Source organism: Setaria italica, chromosome II (assembly GCF_000263155.2).
Source record: "Setaria italica strain Yugu1 chromosome II, Setaria_italica_v2.0, whole genome shotgun sequence".
In the NCBI taxonomy this organism is placed as follows: Eukaryota; Viridiplantae; Streptophyta; class Magnoliopsida; order Poales; family Poaceae; genus Setaria; species Setaria italica.
Window position 1 is genome coordinate 11,705,098 of NC_028451.1, and position 25,693 is coordinate 11,730,790.

The following is a 25,693-nucleotide window of genomic DNA, read 5'->3' on the forward strand; positions in this document are numbered from 1 at the left end:
ACGGTGACGAGGGCGATGGGGGCGCGCGGTGTCGGAGAAGGCGTCGAGGGTGCAACACGACGACAGCGCGCGGCGTAGAGGAGGGGCGGTGGCGGAGGATTCGGTGAGGAAGGGGACGACAATTGCGGCTAAGTGTTGTGGAGGAAGGGGATGGGATTTTTATCCCCCTTTAGTACCAGGCCTCACCTCCACCCGGTACTAATGCCCTTTAGTACCATGTGGTGGTTACCATCGGTACTAAAGGCCACCCCTTTAGTACCGGGTGGCACACCCCTTTAGTACCGGGTGTAGCTACCACCCGGTACTAAAGGGGTTGTAGCCCACTGTTTTAGTTCCCACCAAGAATAATTTTTTATTTTCTTTCTTTTAAAATTGCTATTATATTTATTTATTACGTAGTAAATCAAATAATATTCATAAAATTGCAAAAAGAAGTTTGTTATCTTGATGTTGATTAGATCTACACAATAAAAATATTAGGTGCAGTTAAATATCAAACATAGTAAAATTAGTAATATTAAGTTAGTAATAGGTTATAAATGGTCATAATACTTATGCTAACTTAAAAATTAGAAAAAATAATTTTTTGACCATGCAAAAATCTAGAAAAATAGTGCTTGTAGTGTTATTAACATGTTTACCATGACTTAGTTATGGGACTTAGTTATGTACTTGTTTAATTGTATTTAAATTTATCGTTTAATACTTAATGGTGCTAAAAAATAAAAATAATTAATATTTTAACCATGCAAAAATTAGTTCTCGTTTAACTCCATAGAACGTTATTATATTACTTTGTCACTTGACCACAAAACTTTGTCACTTGACCACAATACATTACATATCATTACAATGTGTCATTATGTTAAATATCCCTCAGGCATATTAGTGCCTCCACCCGGTACTAATGGGTGACTTTTAGTACCGGTTGGAGCCCCCAACTGGTACTAAAGGGGTCAGGGGGCTCCTGGGGAACTAGCCGTTAGACCCGGTACTAATGCTCATATTAGTTCCGGGTCAAAAATCAACCGGTACTGAGTCTCGAGACGAATGCCGAGTTTTCCAGTAGTGTATCTCCTGAAGTTAAAATAATTGTACAACTATTTTTTTCTTAATTTTTAAAATCACATTTAACGACGCACATACACATTTTAGTGCAATAAAATAGTTATATAGCCGCAACATATATGCTTATTTTGTTAGTCCTACACAAGTAAACAATATTTATCCATACTGTCAACCTTTCTATATATTCTCCTTTGCTAAAATATTGGACGTGCTTTGACTTGAGGTGATAGATATATACAAAAACGGGATGACAACACAGATTGGACAGAAGAGTCGTGATAGATAAGTTAGATGGAACGGACGACGCTGCTTTGTGTTAGCCTGATGTTTCTTCAGCCCGTATTTCAGAATTTCACTGGTCTACTAACTGTGTGTTTGGTTACTGAGTCGAAGTGGGTTGGAATGGGTTTGACCCACTTCGATCCATATTTGATTGAATTCCTATTTGGGTTAGATCCAACCCAGATGGGAATATTCCCAGTTGATCCGAGTTCATCTCATTCCACCAAATCGGAGGGATCATCCGAACCCACTTCTCCTCGCGTTACTCCGTCACCGCTCCGTCACCCCGACGCCAGGCGCACAGCGCCGCCTCCTGACCTCCGTCGCAGCTGCCCCTGACCTCCGCCACCGCTAGTCCCATCCGCCATCCCTCTCCCGGCCGCAGCTTCTCCCAGCCGCCAAGTTTCCCGGGTGGATCTTGCCGCCGTCGCCTCTGAAGTCCGCTGCCATCGTACCCTCCGCCGTCTCTAACCTCTGCCGCCGCTCAGATCCGCAGCGCCCCTGACCTCCGCCGGCGGCCCTGACCTCTGCCGTGCCCCTAACCTCCGCCGGCGCCCCTCACCTAAGCCGCCCCTGACCTCCGCCCCGCCTCCTCACCGGCTCGCCGGGCTGCTCCCTCGCCGGGGCTAGCCGGGCGAGCTCGTGGGCTGCTCGGGGGAGCTTCGCCGCCAGCCGCAGCAGTATGTGGAGAGGAGGACCGAAGAAGATAAGGAATGGAGGGAAAAAAAAGAAAAGAAAAAGAAGAGGATGACATGTGGGCCCTGCAGCTGATAGGTGGGGCCTATAACTAACTGTGTTAAATGGACATCGATCCCAATCCTCTCAACCCCCTTAACCAAACAAAAAACTGGGTCCAACCCATCCCTTTAATCAAACAAGAGATGGGTTAACCAACCCAGAAAAGTGGGTTGGGTCTAACCCAACCCACATGGTCCCAAAACCAAACTCATGCTAACAGTTTAATTTCAGCCAAGAAATCATGCATATGCCCAAATCTAGTAGCTACGGACTACTCCTGGGCACAAGGACTAGAGGCTTGTTGGGTTGCTACCAGCAAGGCCGCAGCACCATCCATCTTCAGGCTGTTGAAATTCAACTTCTGAGATGGTTGCCAGAGCTGAGCAACTTTGTCAGGATCTCAAGCAAACAAGTCCCGCCTGAAATTGGACCCAGCCGTTGCCCTGCAGGTGAGGCAGGCAATGCCATGCAAAGAAAACCCGTGCTTTTGGCCGCTCTCGAGGTTTCGTGTGGAAGAAAGTGGCGCGTTCGCCTGGAGAAGACATGTAGTACGGAGCATTTCTTTGGCCCGTCGCGCGGGCCCCCGTTTCTTCCTGCTGGGTCCAGGCGAGCGAGCGAGAGCGCGCCGACTCCGAACGTCGGATCCGGTTCCGTGTGCGGGCACGGATTGTGCGCAGCGCAGCCGGAAGGCCCTGTCCACCATCCGCTGGTACCGTCATGTAGGAGTACGTCGCTGCTGGTGCTGGCTGGTGCTTGCACCACACGTGTCAGGAGACGAGAGGCGCAGGAGCGAGCTACGCCGTCGGGTGGGTTTTGGCAGCAGGCGAGAGAGGCAAGAGGCGCGCCGAGGAGTCGTCGGGAGGGGAATGGTTCAAAAACTTTGATGGAAAGATTGTACAGAGAAAGAAAAGAAGTGCGAGTAATTCGAATGGTATTTGCATCGATGAGATAGCCGGCTCGCGTCATCTGACTTCTTGTTCTCGGTAGCAAACGGGCTGGTCAGGTCCTTTGTGTTTTCATTTTCTCAAGAAGGTAAGGCAGGATATGAGGAATACTTGTGGACCAAGTTGACACGCTGAAAGAGTTGTGAGTTGTGACCACAGGTCTCGACTTCTTTTATGCATGGTTTGCTTCCCAATTCTCCAGTGTTTCAAAATGAAGTGAAAAAATACAGAAGGATCCACTAGATACCAGTGTACCACACTTGAGCATGCCCATACAGAACGATCCAATACATACCCAAGACTTCATGGCAGAGGTAGGGAGCTTAAATCAATTAACTTCAATTTTGCAATATGAACTCTCTCTCGGTGAAACAGATACCGCTGATCGAACTTACCACTCCCTGACTGCCAGATTTTTTCCAGAACAGGGCAGTTACGCTGCTGGTTCTGGGCTGGTCCTCAAAAATAAGTTTATTTCACTGCTGATTTTTTTTGTGCTTGGTGATTTTGGGCTGCTCAATATCACGTACGGCCGATGGATTTGCTCGTGTATACGTGACTTTGGAAATTGAGTACCGAAAGAACAAGGTAAGGGTAAACATGACTTTACACAATATCCTCGTGCTAGAATAGAGAGCCACATCAGCACGAGGTAAAGTTTGACAAAAACGAAAATTTAGTAACAAACATGACCCTCATGAGAATAATTGCGGGACTAAAACGACTATTTTACCAATAAAAAAACTGAAGCAAATGAAGGCTGCAGCGTGCAGCCTTGAAAATAAACCGAGAACTCAAGATATAGCTAAAGCCTAAAGGATCAGAAACGAGGTTCCATCAAACCTTGCGACCATTCAACAGGCGGCACGCAGCTATCTTCAGTTTGTTCCTGAGCCACGCGCAGCCTTGAGAAGGTCAGTGAGCACGGAGGGGCAGCTTGCCTTCAAATGCTTGTACCCCTCCGTCTCCAAGACGGCGTCAAGCTAAGGTATCCTGCGATGAACTCCACGCACCTTTCCTTGAGCTGCGGGCAATAGTGCTGCTCCGCCAACGCCAGCGTGGTCGCCGCCGTGCCGACGGTGACACAGTCGGAGAGCTTCCACTCGCAGATCAGCTTCAGCCTGTCGAGCCCGTACCTGTCCGCGCCGGCAAGCAAATGCTGCGCCATCGCCGCCGCTTCCTCCCCTTCTAGCCGATCGAGCTCCGGCACGGTGTCGGCGAAGTGGCGGGCACAGGATTTGGACTATGGGTATTCAAAATTGAAGATGGCAGGAAAAAAAATGACAGACTAAATTATAGTTTTATAACACATAATAATTAAGTGGTAGCAGCATCATTGATTAATATCAGAAATTGAAATTGTCCAGCTACTAATGATCAACATATCAAAGTGGCAACATGTGAAATAAATAGAGGCTAAAACAGTAAAATGGTAACAAAGATTACAACTTACAAGCTATAGGACAACTTTCCGTTCTGCAATGCTTTGAAAATGAGCGATGATGTCCTTATCCTTAGCTTGCATGAAGAATTCCCTTTCAATCAATGTGACCAAGCAACCATTCAAATATTTCTGCCCCATCTTACTTCTTCTCTTGTTCTTTATCAAATTCATTATAGAAAAGACCCTCTCAACACCAGCAGTTGCAACAAGGAGAACAAGCACCAATTTGAGAAGTTTATAAACAATGTCATACCGAGAAACCTAACCTTCTTTAACTAGCATCATAGACAACTCTGCTAGACTTCTCAAATTTTTGAAGTTTTCATCATTTCTGACATCATTGATATAGTGGTGCAACTGAAAATGAAGCTGGTTTATTTCTTGAAATTCAAAGTCATATGGATAGAATCCAGCAAGCTTAACCAAGTTCTCAACATTAAAAGCAGAAAAGGAATTAGCTGGACTGAATGATGCCATGCATCTAAGTAGCTCTATGTTTACCTCATCAAATCTATTATTGAGCTCTTGAACTTGTCTATCAATGACACCCAAAAACATATCAGCATGAAACCGGTGATAATTAATGGCACCTCTGTAGAACTACCTTGATCTTTGCATAGGAATATACTTCCCATTCATGTCAACAACTTTAACATTGTGCTTCTCACAAAAAGAAGTGACCTTGGTAAGAAATTCTTGCCATCCAGAATCTTGTCTCAAAACATCCCGTTCTACTTTTGTGAACTCCAGAAGATCCATTGCATTTACGATATCTTGCTCCCTCTTTTGCAAAGCATTGCACAAGTCATTGGTGTATCCAAATATTTCATTCATCAAGTGTAGCAGGAAAACAAACTCAAAGAACTTAAATACTGTGAGCATAGTTTGAGCCCCATTAGCCTCAGCCCCTTTACTTTCATTCCCAATCCTAAAGAGAACTTTCTTGATTGAAGGATACAAGAACATAACATGCATTACAGTTCTGTAGTGAGATCCCCATCGTGTATCACCTGGCCTTGCTAAGCCCATCTCTTGATTCAATCCTTGCCCGGGTTCAATTTCACCCAATTTCAATGCTTCAATCATGTATTCAGCTTGAGCAATGCGAAGCATACGGATCTTTTTACAAGACATCCTTAGAACATTCAACAAATAAGCAAGTTGCCCAAAGAATCGATCACAATCAGTATTCTCCTTAGCAACCGCTACAAGTGTTAGTTGAAGTTGATGGGCGAAGCAATGAACATAATAAGCAGAAGGGGACTCATCCATAATTAGTTTCTTCAAACCATTAACATGACCCTTCATATTACTAGCTCCATCATACCCTTGACCACGTACCTTGGATAGGGGCAATTGATATTTCATAAGCAAGGACTGAATTGCTTCTTTAAGAGTCAATGATGTAGTATCTTCAACTTGGACAAGACCTAGAAACCGCTCAACTGGTTCTCCTTTTTTATTGACAAAACGCAAACAAAGAGCCAATTGTTCCAATAGGTATGCATCACTTGACTCATCAGCAAGAATTGCAAAACAACTCATCACCAAGTTCGTCTATGATAAATTTGGTTGTTTCATGAGCACAAGCATCAATGAGTTGTTTCTGGATCTTGTGATCTATCATCTGACAGTTTTGTGGTGCATTCTCTAGTACCACCAGATTAACCTCTTCAAAGTTTCCTGCTAGCCATGCTAAAAGTTCCCGAAAATTCAGCAAACCACTTATGTTGGAAGTGGCGCATACCTCAACAATCATGTTGCGGAAAAGCATCCCTCTTCATCTTTGGTTGACATGGCCCCAATGCAATGTATGCCCTTCTAACTGAATCTTGGTCATTGACATCATAGCTTGAGATCGGAGCCCTCAATCCAGGATCATGCTCAATGCCATAATCATTCTTGTCTTCATCACTAGAATCATTTTCTTCCACGGGTATGGATTCACCAATTTCTGTTGTACCGTGATTTGGTGGCTGATTAGATCTCACAGGTTCAGGTGGTACCGTGCTTGTTTCACTACCACTTTGTCTTTGGAATAACACTACTTGCATTTGACTTTCATTGCAAGATTGATTAACATTCTCCGGTTCATGTTATCTCTTCTTTGCAGCAGCCCTTGCCATGAAAATCCTCAAATCAGTAGCGGCACTACCCTTCCTCTTCATGGTTCAAACCTAAAAGTTACACAATTTCAAGTTATCAGATATTTACAATTTCACATTGAACTAAATTCATGAGCATCCACATTTTGCAAGTTGATGTGCTATTCCAATTTGACAAACAATTGAAAATGATTACCTCAATTTCACCAACAATCAGCAGTTTGGGGGCAGACCGGCAGTACTGTCGCCGCGTGCTCGTCGGGTCGCCCAGTAGGTCGCCGCGTGCTCGCCGGGTCGGACGGCGGCCAGTAGGCCGTAGCACGCCCGCCGGCCGCCGGCCCGCCGCTCCGAGGTCCCTGCGTGCACCGTGCGCGACTACGCGTGCAGGCGCCACGCGCCGAGGCGCACCGCGCCAGCCGCCCGCGGCCCGCCGCCGACGCGCCTCCGCCCCCCAGCCGCCTTCGGCTCGCCGGCCGCCGCGGAGCCGCCGGCCCGCCGCTCCGGCTCCGTGCGCGTGCAGGCACCAGGCGCGCCGCGCGCACCGCGCCGGCCGCCCGCGACCCGCCGCGCCGCGGCTTGGCCGCCACCGCCGGACTGCCGCCGCCGCAGGCTAGGGCCTAGGGTTCACGCGCCGTGAACCCTAGCGGCGCCGGCGGCTGCCTGTTGTGTGCATGCTCTGTGCTTAGGCGAGGGGGGGGGCACTCGAGTGGGGCGGATGGGCCGGATGGGCCGGTTGGCCAGTTGGGCCAGAGAGCGAAGTTGGCCTCCGGTGGACCTTTTTGAGTGAAATATGTGTGCTACTTCTATATTTTTGTTTTTTTCATACATATACCTAAAATACACTATATATATGAATTTTTTTAATAAAAATAATGGGTATTCAATTGAATACCATTGAATCTAAGTGGGCCCGCCCAGTAGGACCTTGAAGACCGCCGGCTCCATGTTCTCGACCTTGACGTACTCTTTCATCCCCCTGAACAGCTTGGCCTTGAACACCGGCGACCTCGCGGCGAGAAGGGCCTTGTGCGCTGCGAACCACCGGTCGGACACGAGGAACATGACGTCTGCGCCCTTCTGCTGCGATGAACTTGTGCGCGACGCTCTTCTCCTCGGACGGCGGCAGCCTCCCGGCGGGATCGACCAGGCGGCAGCCGAGCTTGGCCTTGACGTTGTTGCCGGCGCGCGGCTCGGAGAGCAGGACGATCTTGAGCGTCACCGGTCGGTAGCGGCTGGCCCAGTGGTCCTTGGAGCGCAGGTGGATCTCCCACTTGTGGAACTCGCCGTCGCCCATGGCCGTGGTCACCGGATGGCCTTCCACCTTGAGCAGGAGGTTCTTCGAGCGCGCGACCTCGGTGAGGTTTTGCAGGGTGAGCGCGACCTTCCAAATTCTATGATATGTTGTTACTTTTTTGTCCTCTCAAGCAGAGTAGCAATACTACATTTTTCTCGTTTGAAATTTTCCTTCTGCTTGAAAGCATTTGTTCTAGCTTTATAGCTTTCTTCAGAGAAACTATAAATTTTGAGAGAAATATTGAGTGAGCATTTGTTTGGTTCAGGTTTATTTCTTCTCCTATGGGCTTGCAGCCCAAGGAAATCTTTGTTTCCGAGATTTTATCTGGTGCCCATATGAGATTATAGTAACTATCTTAGACAATGTACCTTCTACAAGTAAGCCAAAACAATCTCCAATGTACGTGTTGAGATATAATCATGGCTTTTGAGAAATGCGGATCTAAATTACTATATTTCACCAAAATTTTAGTGCGTTATGTTAGATTTCAGTAATTCAACGGGTGAATAGCAAATGTAGTCTTGCATGAAACTGTTGCTAGATTCTTTTTTCCTTCTCCAGCGTTTGAATCCTTCTATGTTTCTACCTTTTGTCCTTATTCAAAGGCAAGCTTGACAACCTCTTCGAAGAATAGAAATTATAAATAATATCATGGTTTGGCATTAGAAAAAATATATGAAAGTAGGTGTAATCAGAGGTGTGAGGTGCGGCAAAATCACATGTCTTTATTAGCCACTGTAAATAATACAGATCATAATGGATCTTTGTTGGGTACGACAAGTCTAGGGTTAATTACAAATGGGGCTCAACAAATTAGGATTGACATGGGATTTCTTTTTTTTCCCGTAGCAATGTTCGGAAATTCAAATTACTCAAATTTGCCAAGATAATTATATGTGGGAAGATGAATGTGCTCATGTACCAATTGTTTCTAAACTTCTTAAATTATTAAAATTTATCAAGACAAAACTTATTCAGTTTTTGTTCAAGTGTAAATGCTCGAACATCTGTCTAAGAAAATAAGGTGTTCATTTCATATATGAAATAAGAGATGCTCACGAGTACCATGGCCAATCTTATTATTATGGCCCTGTTTGTATACGCTTTTCTGGAACTCGCTTATCTGACAAGCAAGCTTATCTGATAAGCCTGCTGCCTGGATAAGCTGCTGTCTGAATAAGCAGGGTGTTAGGCAATCCTGATTATTTTGTGTCGATTGTCTGTCCAGGTTGGTAAATTGACCTGAATACCCCTAAGGCTGATAATAGCTCATTTTTATTGTGAATATGAGGAGAAGACAATAATTCTAATGCCTTTGGAGTATGTTAAATAGAAATTACATTATAATAATATGAAATTCATATGATAGATCGGTCTAGTATGGAAACATCCATCATGGGTACAACAACGAATCATGAAACCATAGCGACAGCAATAGCATCACGCAATGCACCCATATCAATATCATCTCCTAAAGCACCACCACCACCATCCGTACTAGGTTGGGTTGGATTACCATCATCTTCCGCAAAATCCTCTTCAAAATGCACGTCATGTACGGCACTATCTCTGATGAAATTGTGAAGGGCCATACAAGCAACTATAATTTTCGACTGCTTGTTAACCGGATAACTGGGCAAATTCAAGAGAATGTGCCACTTCATCTTTAGAACTCCAAATGATCGCTCAATCACATTTCTAAGGGATGAATGTGCATGATTAAACACTTCTTTCAATCCTACCGGATGCTGACCATGCTGCCATTCAGAAACATGATACCTCTGTCCCTTGTAGGGCGCAAGAAATCCTTTTCTATTAGGATATCCAGAGTCAACAAGATAGTACTTGCCTGCATGTTATATTTATATGTTATATCACAATGAGCAAATATTCCCTGAAAAATAAGTTGCAACATAACTCGTCCTTACCATCGGGAGGATGTGGAAATTGATCCTTGTATGTGAGAAGCGTGTCCAATAATACACGAGTATCATGGACAGAACCAGGCCAACCAGTGACAGCAAATGTGAACCGCATATCAAAGTCACATACCGCCATGACATTTTGTGAAGGATACCCATGCCGACCAATGTATTTCGGTTGATCAGCTAATGGCACAGTTACGGGTATATGGGTACCATCTATTGCTCCTATGCAATCTTTGAAATGAGGCCAAAACCTTGGTTCTTGTAGTTTAGGATGAATAGTTGAAAATTGTGGATCCTTAGGCCTCACAATGTCAACAGCTAATCTCATGATAGATTCAAGAACCTCTTCAAATTTTCTACTCACAGTTTCTAATGAGCGATCGAAATTATTCTTGCATTGCCTAAAAGATTGAGGTGCACCACAAGCCCATAGAAACATTCCTAGTGCTTCCTTGCTACAAAATTGTCTACTTGATCTCAATCCATAATCTTGCACCAAAGTGTCATGAAGGCTTAAGAAAACTGACCTCCTCATTCTAAACATGTTAAAGCACTCCACTGGATCTTGTAGTTGCAACTCAACCCACTGTATTCCAGTCATCCTTTCTATCGTAGTAGTAATCTTCTTCTTGTTCATACCAGATGATGCCATGTAGTCCAGACCAAGCATTACCACTATGTAATCATCATCAGTGTCATCAGATTCATCAACATCCATGGTATGAATAGAATCACTGTTGCCTTCACATTCACTAGTTGCACTAGAGGTACTCATCAAAACAAATGCAAGCCTGTCAAAAAGCACTAACCAAATCATCAGATGAATTTTTATTGTTACAACACAACTAATAAAAGGTTCATAGTCTCACACAGCATACTTAGAATAGTGAAATTATGTCTCACACAACATAAGAGAAATGAAAGAGAAATGGCACACTAATGCAACACCCTAATGCTTCTTCCTTATCTCCCAAGCCCTCCTCAGCCAATTCAACCTCCCATTTGGTGTCTTCAATGTAATGAACACATCACGGTTTTCCTTTTTTTGAAGAAGTTGTGTGGCATAGAAGTGTTCATCACTCCCCTCCTCAGCCTCATCCTTAATGACTTGCTCCAACATACTTCCAATCTCATCTCTAACATGATCAACAACTTGTGAAGTAGCTGAATGTTTACTACTTTGAGCTTTCAACTCATATGCATCGACCAATCGCTTCATGCACTGGTCTCTAAAAGTCTTCTTCTTCTTTCCTTTAGGGGAACTAGGAGCTGACCTTTTTGAAGCCCTCCGCTCAGAACTGGATGGGGCCTTATGTGCCTCCCTATTTGTTGCCCTCAACATCAACAACATCATGTTCATCAACATCAACGTTTCCATCACCACTTGGAACATATGAAGTTTCATTTGTAACAATGACCGATTCAAACATGATTCACATCTGATCCTCATATTCAAGCGAAGCTGTTCTGAACCGGATACAACCTGGCATAGCCTGTAAAATATCATCAAAACAGCTTGCTATTATACTCCAATTCAAAAAAAAATAAACAATGTGTATACGAACTATATCTCTAGTATGATTGTTAGTGGGCTCACCTTATTTTGTTCTTCCCACCATTCATCGTCAGCCACAATACAACCAATAACAGGATCTCTTCCCAATCCGATTGATCTCAAGTTCAAAGTCTTCCATTGGGTATACATTTTTTTCAGTATATCCCACCTATTCTTCATTTGACTCTCACCGTATGGCCTCTTGGTACGCTCATAAAACTTTCTAAGAAGGTTTGTATATCCCACCGCATTCAAACATTGCTGCGGCCGATTGAAAGCAAGTACTTCTTCCACACAAATGTCATTGAAAGCTTTCGCAGCAAATGAATCCCATTTTGCCACAATCTTTGACGACTTTTCCATCTAAAATTTGATTACAGTATTGTAGAATTAAATACAAATCTACGAGCTTGTTCACTGATCATACAACCCACAATCTGTCATTTTAGCAATCCATCAAGAAGTGACACAAATTTTACCTTGCTATTTGTTGGCGGCCTTGCAGTCGTAACAGCTACAACTGTTCAGATCCTTCGCAGCAACTGCACGCATGCATAAAATTGTTATCAGCTACTCCATCATCATATAGCTCCAAAGGGACTCCAATGCAAAATGAAAAAAGAATTAATGACTTTATTTAAACCACCAAGTAGAAAGGTTACGCATAAGTCGTGAAAAAGAGATGTTGAATTAATGGACAGGTTTGGCAAATTTAGTTGTGACAAAATTCGACCCTTGTTTATTTATTTCGATGCGCAAAATTTGCCTTGATCGCAGCGGACAGAAAGTTTTGCTAAACAGCGGAGCTGCGGCAAGGGAGGGTGCAGTCCACTGCACGGCAGGCTCCGCTCCTCGGTGGCCAACGGCCGCTGCTACTGCCACCCGCAGGAGGAGGCGCACGCACAGCAGCGGCCGTGTCGCCGTCCGTGTGACGCAGTTATTAAGAAAGAGGTTAGCAACTGTAGTATTCATGCCATCTTATTTATTGTCCGCGCTTCACCTGATATTTTCAGTGCATTTTAACACCTACTATGTTATTTTAACACTGATTTGCTATGATATACTCCCGTGAGCATGTGCAGCGGTGAATTGGATCGTCCAATTGGTTTCTTTGACTAGCACTAAACCTGTGTCTTAAAATATAGCTGCTGTCATGGCATAAGATATATGCGAGCATCAAGTATCAGTGCTACGTAATCGTATGACTTCCAAAATCCGTCTCTATTTTTACGAATCATCAACATCACAATGCTGCTTGCTATGCTCTAGATATGGGAAAACTACAGCAGCTACATATACACAAACTACAGCAGCTACCGTATGCTATTCATCTGGTCAGATTAGCTAGAGTTAACAGAAAGTTTTGCTAAACAGAAACTTTGGCTTACCCAAACTTGCCAACTTCCCCAGCTACTGCAACCCGAAATGCTCTGGCGTCCGGCGGCGGGGGCGGATGGTCCAAACCCAGGCGGCTCTGGCGTCTGGCGGCGGGGGCGGCGCCCAGGCGGCAGCGGCGTCTGGCGGCGGGGCGGCACCCAGGCGGCAGGGGAGTCTGGCGGCGGGGGCGTCCGGCGGCGGGGCGGCGCCCAGGCGGCAAGACAGTCCGGCGGCGGGGCCGGATCCTAGGCGGCGGAGCGGCGGAGGCGGCGCCCAGGCGGGGACGTCCGGCGGCGGGGTCGGCGCCCAGGCAGCCCGCGGCGGGGGCGTCTGGTGGCGGGGGCGTCCGGCGGTGCCCAGGCGGCCCGCGGCGGGGGCGGCGCCCAGGCGGCCCGTGGCGGGGGCGTCCGGCGGCGGGGCGGCCCGCGGCGGGGGCCTGGCAGGGGCGGCCGGCGGAGGTAGGGAGGCGGGCCGGCCGACCCCAGGGGCGGCGCCGGGATCTGCAGGGGGGCGGCGCCGGGATCTACAGAACAGGCGACGGCGGTTGCGGGAGGCGCGGTGGGGGCCAAGTCCGGCGAAGGTAGGGAGGCGGGCCGGGCGACCCGAGCGGCGGCGGCGGGATCTGGAGCGGCGGCGGCAGGATCTGGAGCGGCGGCGGTTGCGGGAGGAGCGGCGGCGGTCGCCTGGAGGCCTCGTTGCCCGAGGGTACCGGGGGAAAAAAGCTCCGCTTGCGGGAGAAGCGTCTCCAGACCCGCGTACGAGATAAGCCCAGTGCTAGTTCTATTCCAGATTTTCCACTAAGCGGCTTACGTGATAAGCGGGGAATAAGCAAGGCGTTTGGGTGGGTTTATCGCTTATTTTCACCAATAAGCGGGAAATAAGCGACTCCAAACAGGGCCTGTATAGTTCCTACAACTCAGGAAATCGGTCCATCCTTGATCCTTGCCATCGGGTCACAAATCTAATCTATGTAGATGGCCACAGTGGTGATAAGTGATAACATAAAAATCCCTTTGGGCCCTTTGACCCCATCAGTAAGCGCATGTTTAGTTCACTCCAAAATCCCAACTTTAGCACTATGCAAAAAGAAGATTTCCCATCACATCAAACTTGCGGTACATGCATGGAGTACTGAATGTAGATGAAATCAAAAGCTAATTGCACAGTTCTGTTGTACTTTGCGAGATGAATCTTTTGAACCTAATTAGTCAATATTTGGATAATAATTTACAAATACAAACGAAACGCTATAGTGTTGCTACAGTAATTTTGACATCCCAAAGTTGGACACCCTTGGTGCCGCTCAATCAGCCAACCGGGTTAAAGGAGAGAAGAATACGCGTGTTGGTCCATTCTTGCTCCGTTGCTCGGTCAAAGACGCTGAGTACCTGCCGTCGGGGTTTGATGCCTGGATGATGAGGGCACGTACAAAGGATAGCTGCCTGCCGTCTATTTGTGTCCAGGTCAGCAGAATCAGCCTCCATGGCGGTAAGAAAGGGGGAGTTGCCGGCGTCTCGTTCATCTACGGCACGCGCTCGTGCTCCAACGCAAGTCGCCGTCTCCCCGAGCGTGTTGTAGGAGCTGCTGCGGGTCGCCGACGGTGGCGTGGATCCGGTGCGCGCGGCCTCAGCATGGGGAAAATCAGCAATGGTGGAGTAGCTTGCCTCAGCGTGCTCGTTGCAGCTGCCGGTTGCCTGCTCCGCACCACCAGTCAGCCGCATGCGCTGGCAGCCCATGCCAAGCAGCGCCGCCACCGGCCACCGGCCGCCGGACGCTGCACCGCGCCGCCCAAGCCGACCCGTACCAGTCGCCGGATGTTGCGACGGCCAACCCAGTCCACCGCTTGCTGTCTGTCGCCAGGCCCAGATGCAAACGGGAGACAAAAGAAAAGGAGAGTCAAGAGAGATGGACAGAGGGTCACCGTAGTCGGCAGAAATATCTTCACCATTACATCGTTGCCCTTAACAAAGATAGAAATTGAAGAAAGTTCTCTTAGGAAAGCTAGAAGGATATGAATTAAAATAAAAATGTTACATTTCAGTAGGGGTTGTATTCTCTCATATGGCGGACATGATGTATTCTCATACAAGCAACAAAATGGTATACAAAGATTGTGTTTATGTTTGATCACCATAATTTACGGGTTCACGTATGAATTAAATAGTTTATAGATGGTATATAGACGAACCATTGTACAAGCTGTCTATTTTACTATCTACATGTGATGTGGTAAGTTTTTACGAACAGCTACAGCCCTCAGGCTGTACTTCACCCCGGACACTATCTGGTACTAACCGCTCACCACTCTGTTGAATTTGAGTGTAGCGTTCTCTCTCCTGTTGTGCTCCAACACTGCCCACCCATCGAGCTCCTGGACATGCGGGTCGTCAATATTCGGTATCAAAAACCATCCTCTGGTGAAGGCCACGACGGGCGCTGCGGCGAGGCAGATGGCCACGGCGGCAATGAGAACAAAGGAGGCTGGATGTCATGGATAGGCTTGCGGAGATAGCTTGGGGTAGATGGGATTTGCAAGTTCGAGGTTGAGATGGTTGTGCGGAGAAACCTATGCGGAGCAGAATTGGAGGCATTTATATAGTGCATTGGCCTGGGCTGCATTGCTAAGGGCACCCACAATGGTTATGGTAAGTAATCAGTGCTCGTAGCCTAAAAGGGAAGGGGTGAATTAGCCAACTTAAAACCTTAACCTATGGCTTCCACTACTTTTGCATTAAACTTAAACTAGATCCTACTATCAAAATATCCAACTATGGTTGATCTAGTGTGAAACTCTCATCCCAAAACAAGTTTTGTAACTTAAAGTCAATTCTAGCAAGATACTACACTAAGAAAGTAAAGGCACACAAGTTGCAAGTATAAAATACGAAAACATAAAGGAAGGGATGAGGAAAAACAAACTCTGACACGATGATTTATCTCGTGGTATCGGTAGGCATTAAGCCACCACTAGTCCACATTATTGAAGCACTCACACAAGAATATTGCTTCCAGGTTACCAAGTATCTCCCGGGACAGCTCTTGACTTGCTATAAAGGCTTGGTCACTAAGGCTCATGCCAAGTTTCCCGGTCACCTTGATGCCATCTCCACTAAGGAGCTTCTCCACTAAGGAAGGGGGTCTTCACATCCCCACAAGATCGTCGACACCACTCCACACTAAGCTGGAGGATCGAAGACTTGCTAGTAAGCCACCAAGGCTCCAAGGTACTGGCATACCTTGTACACTTGTGGTTCACTCCTTGTACCGATCACAAGGTAGGCACACCTCGCACTCTCTCCTCTATAGGCCTATCCTAATACTAATCACTCTTCTAAGCTTGTGCTAATCCTTTGATTAACCACTTATGCACTTTTGATATCTTGGATGTGTTCTTGATGAGTTTTGATCTCCAATGGACTTCTGCACACTCCAGCAACTTCAAATGGGCAAGTGGAAGGGGTATAAATAGCCCAGGGCATCAAAGAGTCGTTGCTCCAATAACTAGTTAAAGTGTACCATCGGATGTTCTAATGGTAGTATTTTGGTAGGCGTCGGAATATCCGGTGCTAATAGTGTTGGCCTTCCCGCATCCAAGTTCTTCACTGACACATCAAAAAATTCATCTGACGCTTCATCCGATGGTACCGTCGGAACATCCGGTGATGAAGGACTTCTAGCCAAAACCTCTCTGAAACTTTGCAAAGTAAATATGCTTCGTTCGACACCTCCAACTTCTGACCAGTGTATCATCTGGTGCCTTAGGATTGTCTTCGTCTTCTCTGTGAATTGCTCCAACGCATGTAAAATACAGGCCGTTGGATCATCCGGTGCACTTGAACTTTTTCCCTAATTTTCCCATTGTACCAATTGCACCGATGGTTAGTCCGACGCTTGCTCTGGTGGACCATCGGAACATCCGATGGTACTAAATTTTCTCTATCATTTGGATACTTGAATACCATAGAATAATCCTAGATACCATAACTTGATCACTTGAATACCATAGCTTGGATACTTGAATATCATGATTTGGATATCAAGAATACCATAGCTTGGGTATTTGAATAGCATGATTTGTACCTTGCCATGGTTTGGTTACATACTTGGGATCTAGAAAACCTACAAGGCACATGCTTGGCAAACCATTAGTCCCAATGACTATGTTGTTACTCAATCACCAAAATCACAAACTATGGTCTAATGGGGGGCATGTTCTCTACAATCTTCCCCTTTTGGTGATTGATGACAACACAATCAAAGCAAGCATAAATTTGCAAGAATTTACCAATTGAACCACTTACACTTGCTTGAATGCTTACCATCATCCAATTTGTACTTCATCGCCCCTTTTGTTCATTCTCATCTTGCTTCACATCTCTCCCCCCTTTATATATTTCTCCCTCTTTCTTGAATTTCTCCCCTTATGCATGTTCACTTCTAGGACTTACTTTTGTTTGATTCCACACTTCTCCCCCTTTAGAATCAAATCACCTAAAAGGTAATTCCAAAGAATTGCAATCCAAAAAGACCTTCCGAACATAGCCCGAGGGAAAACATTAGTAGCCTAGAGAAATAGCTCCATGAACCATGATCCATATGAGATGATACCAATGAAGATATCATTGTAAGACTATTAGGATGGATCAACAATTCATGAAACTATCATGATACAAGCTGAGCTCCCCCTATGTGTGTGCACAACAAGATAGTGTGAAAAACAAGTGCACAACTAGATATGAGAGCTAAGGAAGCTCAGAGCATATCGTGCATGGAGGTATCTTAAAAGATCAATGGGTTTGACAATGATACCATTTGTAAAAGCTTGAGCATTTGCGTACCTTATGGGGCCTTCTTTTACCTTGAAGGCACCACTTGAAATGAGCCACTTGTAAGATGCTTAGAGAGAAACACATGAGGTACTACAAGGATGGGAAATGTATGAGTAAGCTCGCAAGGACATGACTCAATAAGCATGAAAGCGCTCATATTGTTATTATCACTCTTATAGATTTGTTATCATCATATTGTTTTTCATCACGAAATGCCTTTCATTACAGAGTATAGGCGACGAATGAGTTTTCGTCACATGAGTGTCACAGTTTTTGAAACACGACGAAGAAACATGTTTTACCGATATAAATGAAACGTCACTGAAGGCCATATATGTTGTAGTGAGCGCACCTCCAGGCTCTAGCCATTGCTGCTCATCGGCGGGCCCACTCACCTCCACTGCCAGCGAGCCACCCACCCTGCTGCCATGCGCGCCAACGGACCCGCGCTAGGCCTCCGCCATGACCATGCCCCGCCCGCATGCACATCGGCGGATCCGACAGCCATGCTGCCTACGGTAGCAGCGGCGTGAGCCCCGCTTCATCCCTGCACCTCCTCCGGCCCCCGCCCCACACATTTGCCCGTGTCGGCACCCTCTGCCTCTGCCTGGCAGCATGTCCCCACCTCCCTTGACCATGTCTCCACCCGCCGCACTCCTCCTCGCCTTCGCCGCGATGAGGCCAAGCTCCACCCCAGCCGGAGGCAGCCAACGGCAGCGGCTCTGCTCCGCCTCGCCCGTGGGGAGCTCGGCATGGGGAACCACGTGGGTGTGGATGTGGGGCCCACTAGATCTGGAAGTGCGTGCTGGCGACCCTCACTACGTCAAGCGACGATTTCACTCTCTTCTCAATTTTTTATTCCAAAATGCTAATCTGGATCTACTATAGAGAGCTCATGACGGCGTTGTGGGTGTCCTAACAATCGCCTGGCAATGGGTGGATAGGTGTATCTTTTTGAGATGGATTGATAGTCTCTCCTTCAAAGCAAAAATAATGGATTGGTTGGGTGCGTTTCAGAATCAGCTCCTGCCATGCGCATTCGCTTGTAGTTTAAGTAGAGATTGATTACTCGCGTGTTTTCTGGCATGGAAGCTACACTCTACCACTGTCAAGAAAAATTAATTTCTTTTGAAATGCATGCCAGCTAATGGCGCAAAGCAAATAAGGTTATTCCCGGTGGGGTTTAATTTTAATGTACTACCTCAGCAAATATGCGGGCATGATAAATTATTTATGAGGAGACAAGACATAGGAGTATATGTTTTTATCTGGATGAATATAGGTGTACAATGTCTCCAAGGTTATGAGACGTGTTACAGCTGCTCACATTGGGTGCTAAAGGGTTTCATTTTATCTAACTGCGTCCAAATCCGGTGCATCGCAATTAAATTCTATGGTTAACCTATGAAACCAAAAAAAATGAAATTATGCATTGAAAACTTTGTTTCATTTGTCAGCTCAAACCACGTTAGATAACATGGCACTCTTGAAAACCAGTGGGTCTCCAATTAAACCACTGAGTGCTCAAGAATTTAACTATAACCCCAACTCTAGTTATTGGCTTGAACAAGATACATCTTATTTGAAACTAATTGAATGAATGAGTCAGAAAAAAAAGAACCTTCTTTTGGATTTCTGCTATTCTTGACTCTTTTCCACACTATTTACCAATTCTTTTCATGATCATTGATATGTTTTGATAATTTAGACTATCATTTAGAGTATCATTCTTGAACAAATTGAAATGATTGAAGTTCTCTATTTCTAATCGTCTTAGGCCTAATTCCTATTACTGTAGTGGGATTATTCATGACTGTGGTTTGCAATAGAGACGTGGGGATCAGTTGGATCTTTGATCGAGTACTATTTCTTTTATGATTGATCACCTCTTTTCTCTGGTCTCGAGGAGATCAAATTGGAGTTGCAATTCTACTTTGCTTTTTAAAGTTATTTTACTTAATTTTGACATAAGACATATGGAATCACACTCTGTAGGATTGGAACCTACAACATCGGGGTTTAGAGACCCGCGCAATAAGATGCTTGTGCTTGCGCTTAATCAAACGTGATGGGTAATATTGATGCACTTCACCTAGTTGGACTAGGAAGTGACAGGCAGCCATATGTGGCCCTCCACCTTTAACTTGGTCATAGATGACATGCTTTGGCCTCCACCCATAGTCTAGTGATTAGCAATGTTGTTGGCTCTTCTCGGGCCCAACCCTAAGTCCTTAAACTGAGAGACTTTGGTATTCGTCGCCACTTCTATGGACATTAGTGGCCTTTATTCATGTAATTATTAGCGTAACATGAAAGACTAGAGACACATGCTTATTGCAACAATTGTTATATAACCATCAAAGTACACTCCATGATATGTATCAAAATGGACAATATTAACCTCCATTATTACATAAATAACCCAGATCATAATGATCTGTAGTTGTTCCTCAGTTAGCTGGTTTAAAGGATAAGAGCTTGCGAAAGTTTATCCAATCCTTCTCCCACACCACCGCCTCGTACTTGGCATCCTTGCCATTGCTATCAAATGCATCGATGATGAGACGGTAGTTTAAGCCGGCCACCACCTGAACATCACCACTCACTACTTTGTTGAATTTTAGCCCGTCGTTTGCCTCCTTGACGTGCTCCGACACTGCCCACCCACCGAGCTCCTGAACATGAGGGTCATTGATGTTCCCTATCGGAGTAAGAGAATATTAGGGTTGTATAATACTTGGATTAATACTCAATAGACATAATCAGTGTATACATATAGGCCACAAGGGGAGCCACTAGGGGCAAGCCCATGGGCCGTATATCTACTGTCTAACACACCCCCACAGTCGGAGGTGGGAGCACCGCGAACATTAAGACTGGACCTAAACTCTGTGAACACTGATGTCGGAAGTCCCTTGGTGAAGATGTCAGCATACTGCGAAGAGGTAGGGACATGCAGCACACGGACTTCTCCAAGAGCGACTCGCTCACGAACAAAGTGAAGATCAATCTCGACATGTTTGGTACGCTGGTGCTGGACTGGATTGGTGGAGAGATAAACAGCACTGATGTTGTCACAATAGACGATGGTAGCTCTGCGGAGAGGACAGCGAAGCTCACCAAGTAACTGACGCAGCCAACAAGCCTCGGCGACACCATTCGCCACACCACGGTACTCAGCCTCTGCACTCGAACGGGATACTGTTGCCTAACGCTTGGCAGACCATGAAATGAGATTGTCGCCAAGGAACACAGCAAACCCAGAGGTAGAACGGCGAGTGTCTGGACATCCTGCCCAGTCAGCATCAGAGTATACTGTAAGAGTGTCTGGTGCACTGCGAGAGAGGTGAAGGCCAAGGTCCTGACTGCCCTGCAAGTATCGGAGAATGCGCTTCATAGCAGCAAGATGTGGTTCTCTGGGGTCATGCATGAACAAGCACACTTGCTGCACTGCAAAGGCAATATCTGGACGAGTAAAGGTGAGGTACTGCAAGGCTCCGGCAATACTGCGGTAGTCTGTAGCATCTGTCACAGGTGTTCCATCAGCCGACAATTTGGAGTGAGTCTCCACGGGAGTACTGCAAGGCTTGCAGTCACGCATGCCCGCCCTGTCCAGAATATCCAAAAGATACTGACGCTGGGAGAGGAACAGGCAATCACCTCGGCGCTCAACTGAAATGCCCAAGAAGTGATGCAACGGACCCATGTCAGTCATAGAGAATTCCTGGCGGAGAGCTGAAATAATCCGCTGAAGAAAACCTGACGATGAAGCTGTGAGCACAATATCATCAACATAAAGCAGGAGATAAGCCACTTCACTGCCTCGATAGTATGTGAATAAGGAGGCATCTGACTTCGACTCAACAAACCCAATCGAAGTGAGAAAAGTGGCAAACCGAGTGCGCCAAGCACGAGGAGCTTGCTTCAGCCCATAGAGTGACCGGTTGAGACGACAGACATGATTCGGATGTGACGAATCAACAAATCCCGAAGGCTGAGAGCAGTACACTGTCTCTGTAAGATGACCATGGAGGAAGGCATTCTTCACATCGAGCTGGTGCATAGGCAACGAGCGAGAGAGAGCCAGGCTGAGAACCACACGGACCGTAGCAGGCTTCACAACAGGGCTGAATGTCTCATCATAATCAACGCCAGGTCGCTGAGTGAAACCGCGCAAAACCCATCGAGCCTTATAGCGATCAAGTGTGCCATCTGCCAAGAACTTGTGCCGAAAAACCCATTTGCCAGTAACAATGTTGACTCCCGGAGGTCGAGGCACTAACGACCAGGTGTCATTAGCCTTGAGAGCGTCGAACTCAGACTGCATGGCCGCGCGCCAGTTCGGATCAACAAGTGCAGACCGAACGGATTGTGGTAGCGGAGAAAGAGCAGCAGCACTGAGGTTGAGACGATCGACCGGTTGCACGAAGCCGGACTTGCCTCGAGTGCGCATGCTGTGCTCGTTAGCTACCGGCGTGATGACGAGTGGCACTGTGGAGGCAGTACGTCGGGTGCCGCTGGCAGCAACCTGCGGCGCAGGGGCAGCGGTACCAGGCGGAGCGCCGGTGCTACTGGCAGCGACCTGGGGCAACGGATCCCCAGGGGCAGCAGCACCGGGGCTAGCCGGGGCGACGTGGGCGCCGTTGGAGGCGCCGGGAGTGCCAGGGGCGCTACCGGCAGCAGCCTGGGACGGTGTGTCTGCAGGGGCAGCAGCGCCGGGGGCAGCATCAGCGACGGTCGGGGTACCTGCAGCAGCGACACTAGGCCCAATGGGCAAAGTGACAGTGTCCTCATCGCTCAAAAAGGTTAGAGTGGTAGGATCAATAGGAGATGTAGACATGTTGGCGAATGGAAAGGAGGACTCATCAAAGATAACATGTCTAGACACAATGATCCTATTTGAGTGAAGATCAAGACACCTATAACCTTTATGATCCTCGGAATAGCCGAGAAAGACACAAAGAGTGGAGCGAGGTGAGAACTTGTTTGCAGCAATGGAAGACAAGTTAGGATAACAGGCACATCCAAACACACGGAGATGATCGTAGGATGGAGGGGTACCATGGAGCGCTAGGTAAGGTGTGCGGCCAGCTAAGGTTTTTGTCGGGTGACAGTTGAGAAGATATGTGGAGGTATGGAGAGCGTCAGCCCTATAAATAGGGGGTAAGCTAGCCTGAAAAAGAAGAGAACGAATAATATTATTAATCGTTCGAAGAATGCGCTCGGCACGACCGTTTTGCTGGGATGTGTAGGGGCACGACATGCGAAGGGTGGCGCCATGGGTGAGGAGGAACGTGCGGGCCGAGGAGTTGTCAAACTCGCGGCCGTTGTCGCACTGGACGGCCTTAACGGAGGCACCAAACTGAGTGCGTGCAAAGGCAAAAAAACGGGACAGCAGCTCAAACGTTTCAGATTTGAGACGTAAAGGAAATGTCCAAGCATAATGAGTGCAATCATCTAGAATAACAAGATAATATTTATATCCCGAGGCACTCAAAACAGGAGATATCCAAAGATCACAATGAATGAGATCAAAAGGTTTGGACGCACGACTGGATGACAAGCTAAATGGGAGCCGTACATGACGACCTAATTGACAAGCATGACATAAAGGGTCAGTCGTGCACCTATTACATGAAATGACATTGGAGCTAATAAGCTTGGACAAAGCATCAGACCCTAGGTGACCTAGACGGCGATGCCATAGGGCGGACGTGGATGTAGTGGCGGCGAGGGCAGTGGTGCTGGTGGCAGGTGCAACAAAGAAAGGGTAGAGGTCACCCGAACTGTTACATCTGGCGATCACGCTCCGTGTTTGAAGATCCTTCACAGAAAGACCGAACGGATCAAACTCAATTGAACAATTGTTATCAATGGTAAAGCGGCGAACGGAAATTAGATTCTTAATAATGCCAGGAGCAACAAGAACATTAGAAAGAACTAGTGACCGACGCGGTGTAACAAAAGAGGAGGATCCGACGGAAGTAACGGGGAGGGACGCACCGTTACCGACAATAATTGATGAAGGATGAGAGGATGAGGGATAGGAGGAGGTGAGTATACCAGCGTTGTTTGCCATGTGAGAGCCGGCGCCCGAGTCGATGTACCACTCGTTCGAAGGAGAGGGCACGTTCAGCGACATGGTGCTGAAATTGTCGATGAGGGAGCCTTGATTCCACGATCCACCAGCCATGGGAGTCCATGGCGCCTGCTGCTGCTGCTGTGCCATGGGTGAAGAGGGCACACCCCCATAGCCGAAGCCGGGTGGTACACTCGGCGCGCCCTGCTGCAGCATGTAGGGCACCTGCTGCGGCGCGTAGACGGGCTGCTGCTGGGCGTGGAAGGCGGCCGGCGGCTGTTGTTGACAATGCATGGCGCCGCCGGGGCCGTAGGGGTACGGCCAGAACTGAACCGTGCCACCCCACGAGTTGGGGATGGGGTTCATCGGCGGTGGAGGCCCAGGCTGAGGTCCGCCCCCAGAGCCACCCGCACCGGCGCCAGGGCCGCCGGGGCCGCCGTTGCCACCGCCGTTGCCATTGTTCTTGTTCTTGCCGCGGCGGCGGTTGTTGTTGCGCTGCCCGGCGTTGCCGCCACCGGATGGGGCGCGCCCCTAGCCACCGCCCGACTGCCCACCGGAGGGGTGCTGCGGGGCGCCACCGCCGGACGTGTAGAGGGCAGCAGGGGGAGGCGGATCATCGGCGGCCGCGTCCTTGAGATCGACCTCCTTGAGGAGAAGAAGGTTCCGCGCCTCGTTGAAGGTGGGGAAGGGGCGCTGGAGCTTCAGATGCGACATCATATGGCGGAAAGTGCCATTGAGGCCGCGGATCAGCGTCATCACCAGCGTCCGATCACTGATGGGATCGCCGAACTCAGCGAGGGCGCTCGCCATCGTCTCCAACCGACGACAATAGTCGGTGATGTTGAGGGCGCCCTGCTTGAAGTTGCGGAACTCGGCGGAGAGGAGGAGGGAGCGTGATTCAAGCTGCCCTAGGAACTCGTCGTCGAGGGCGAGCCACGCGACGCGAGCGGAGGGCTCCTTGAGCATGACCTGCTGCTGCAGATCGGCGTTGATGGTGACGTAGATCCACGACAGCACGGTGCAGTCCATCTGCGCCCATGCGGATCGCGTGGGGTGGGCGGCATCGGACAGGACGTGATCGGTCAGCGCGTACTTGCCGAGGACGACGAGGAAGACCTTGCGCCATCGATCATAGTTGTTGGAGACGCGATCGAGGGTGATGGGGATCAACACCTTGATGTTGATGACGGCGAGAGCCTGTGCATGGACCGCGGCATGCTTGGCCTCGAGCGCATCGAGGGCAGCCTCGCGATCGGCCGCGGCCTTGGCGGCGGCCGCGGCGGCGCGCTGCGCGCGCTCCTTCTCGGAGAGCACGTCGTCATCGGCCATGGGTAGGGGTAGGGTAGGGAGAGGGGAGCCGGCGAGGGACTCTCGGCGACGGCGCGGCGGGCACCGGCGAGAGGCACTGCAGCGGCGGCTCTAGCGGAAGCGGGATCGAGAACCGACCCGTGATACCATAAGAGAATATTAGGGTTGTATAATACTTGGATTAATACTCAATAGACATAATCAGTGTATACATATAGGCCACAAGGGGAGCCACTAGGGGCAAGCCCATGGGCCGTATATCTACTGTCTAACACGGAGAATATCCACCAGGGACCCCTGCTGGTTTTATAAACCGTCCACCGGTGACCCCTGCCATGGAGGGCGTAGCAACTATTTGGATGGCCACAATGGCAATAACAACAAGGATGGTGGTTCTCATGGCCAGGCTTGCGTTGATAGCTTGGGCAAATAGGATTTGCAAGTGGAGATTGAGGTCGTTTTGATGCTGTGATTGTAGAGGACAATTGGAGGCGCTTATATAGGGCTCGGTTGGGCCGCATTGACAATATTTGACAGGCGATATATAGGTGGATACAGCTAGCTATCTCATATTCTCATGTGACTAAGCATGGATTGATTGTTTGCCTAAACAAAAGAACGAATTGATTTTTTTACCTAAACGAAAGAATGAATTGATTGTTTGCCTAAACAAAAGAATGGATTGATTGGATGTGATTTCACAATCAGCTACTATTATTCACATTCACTTGTAGTCTAGTGG

At 47.8% G+C, this 25,693-nt stretch overlaps 1 pseudogene; it reads right to left on the reverse strand.

Moving 5' to 3' along the window:
- Positions 1-3,975: 3,975 nt before the first annotated feature.
- On the reverse strand, positions 3,976-7,875 carry LOC111256468 (annotated as a pseudogene).
- Positions 7,876-25,693: the final 17,818 nt, after the last annotated feature.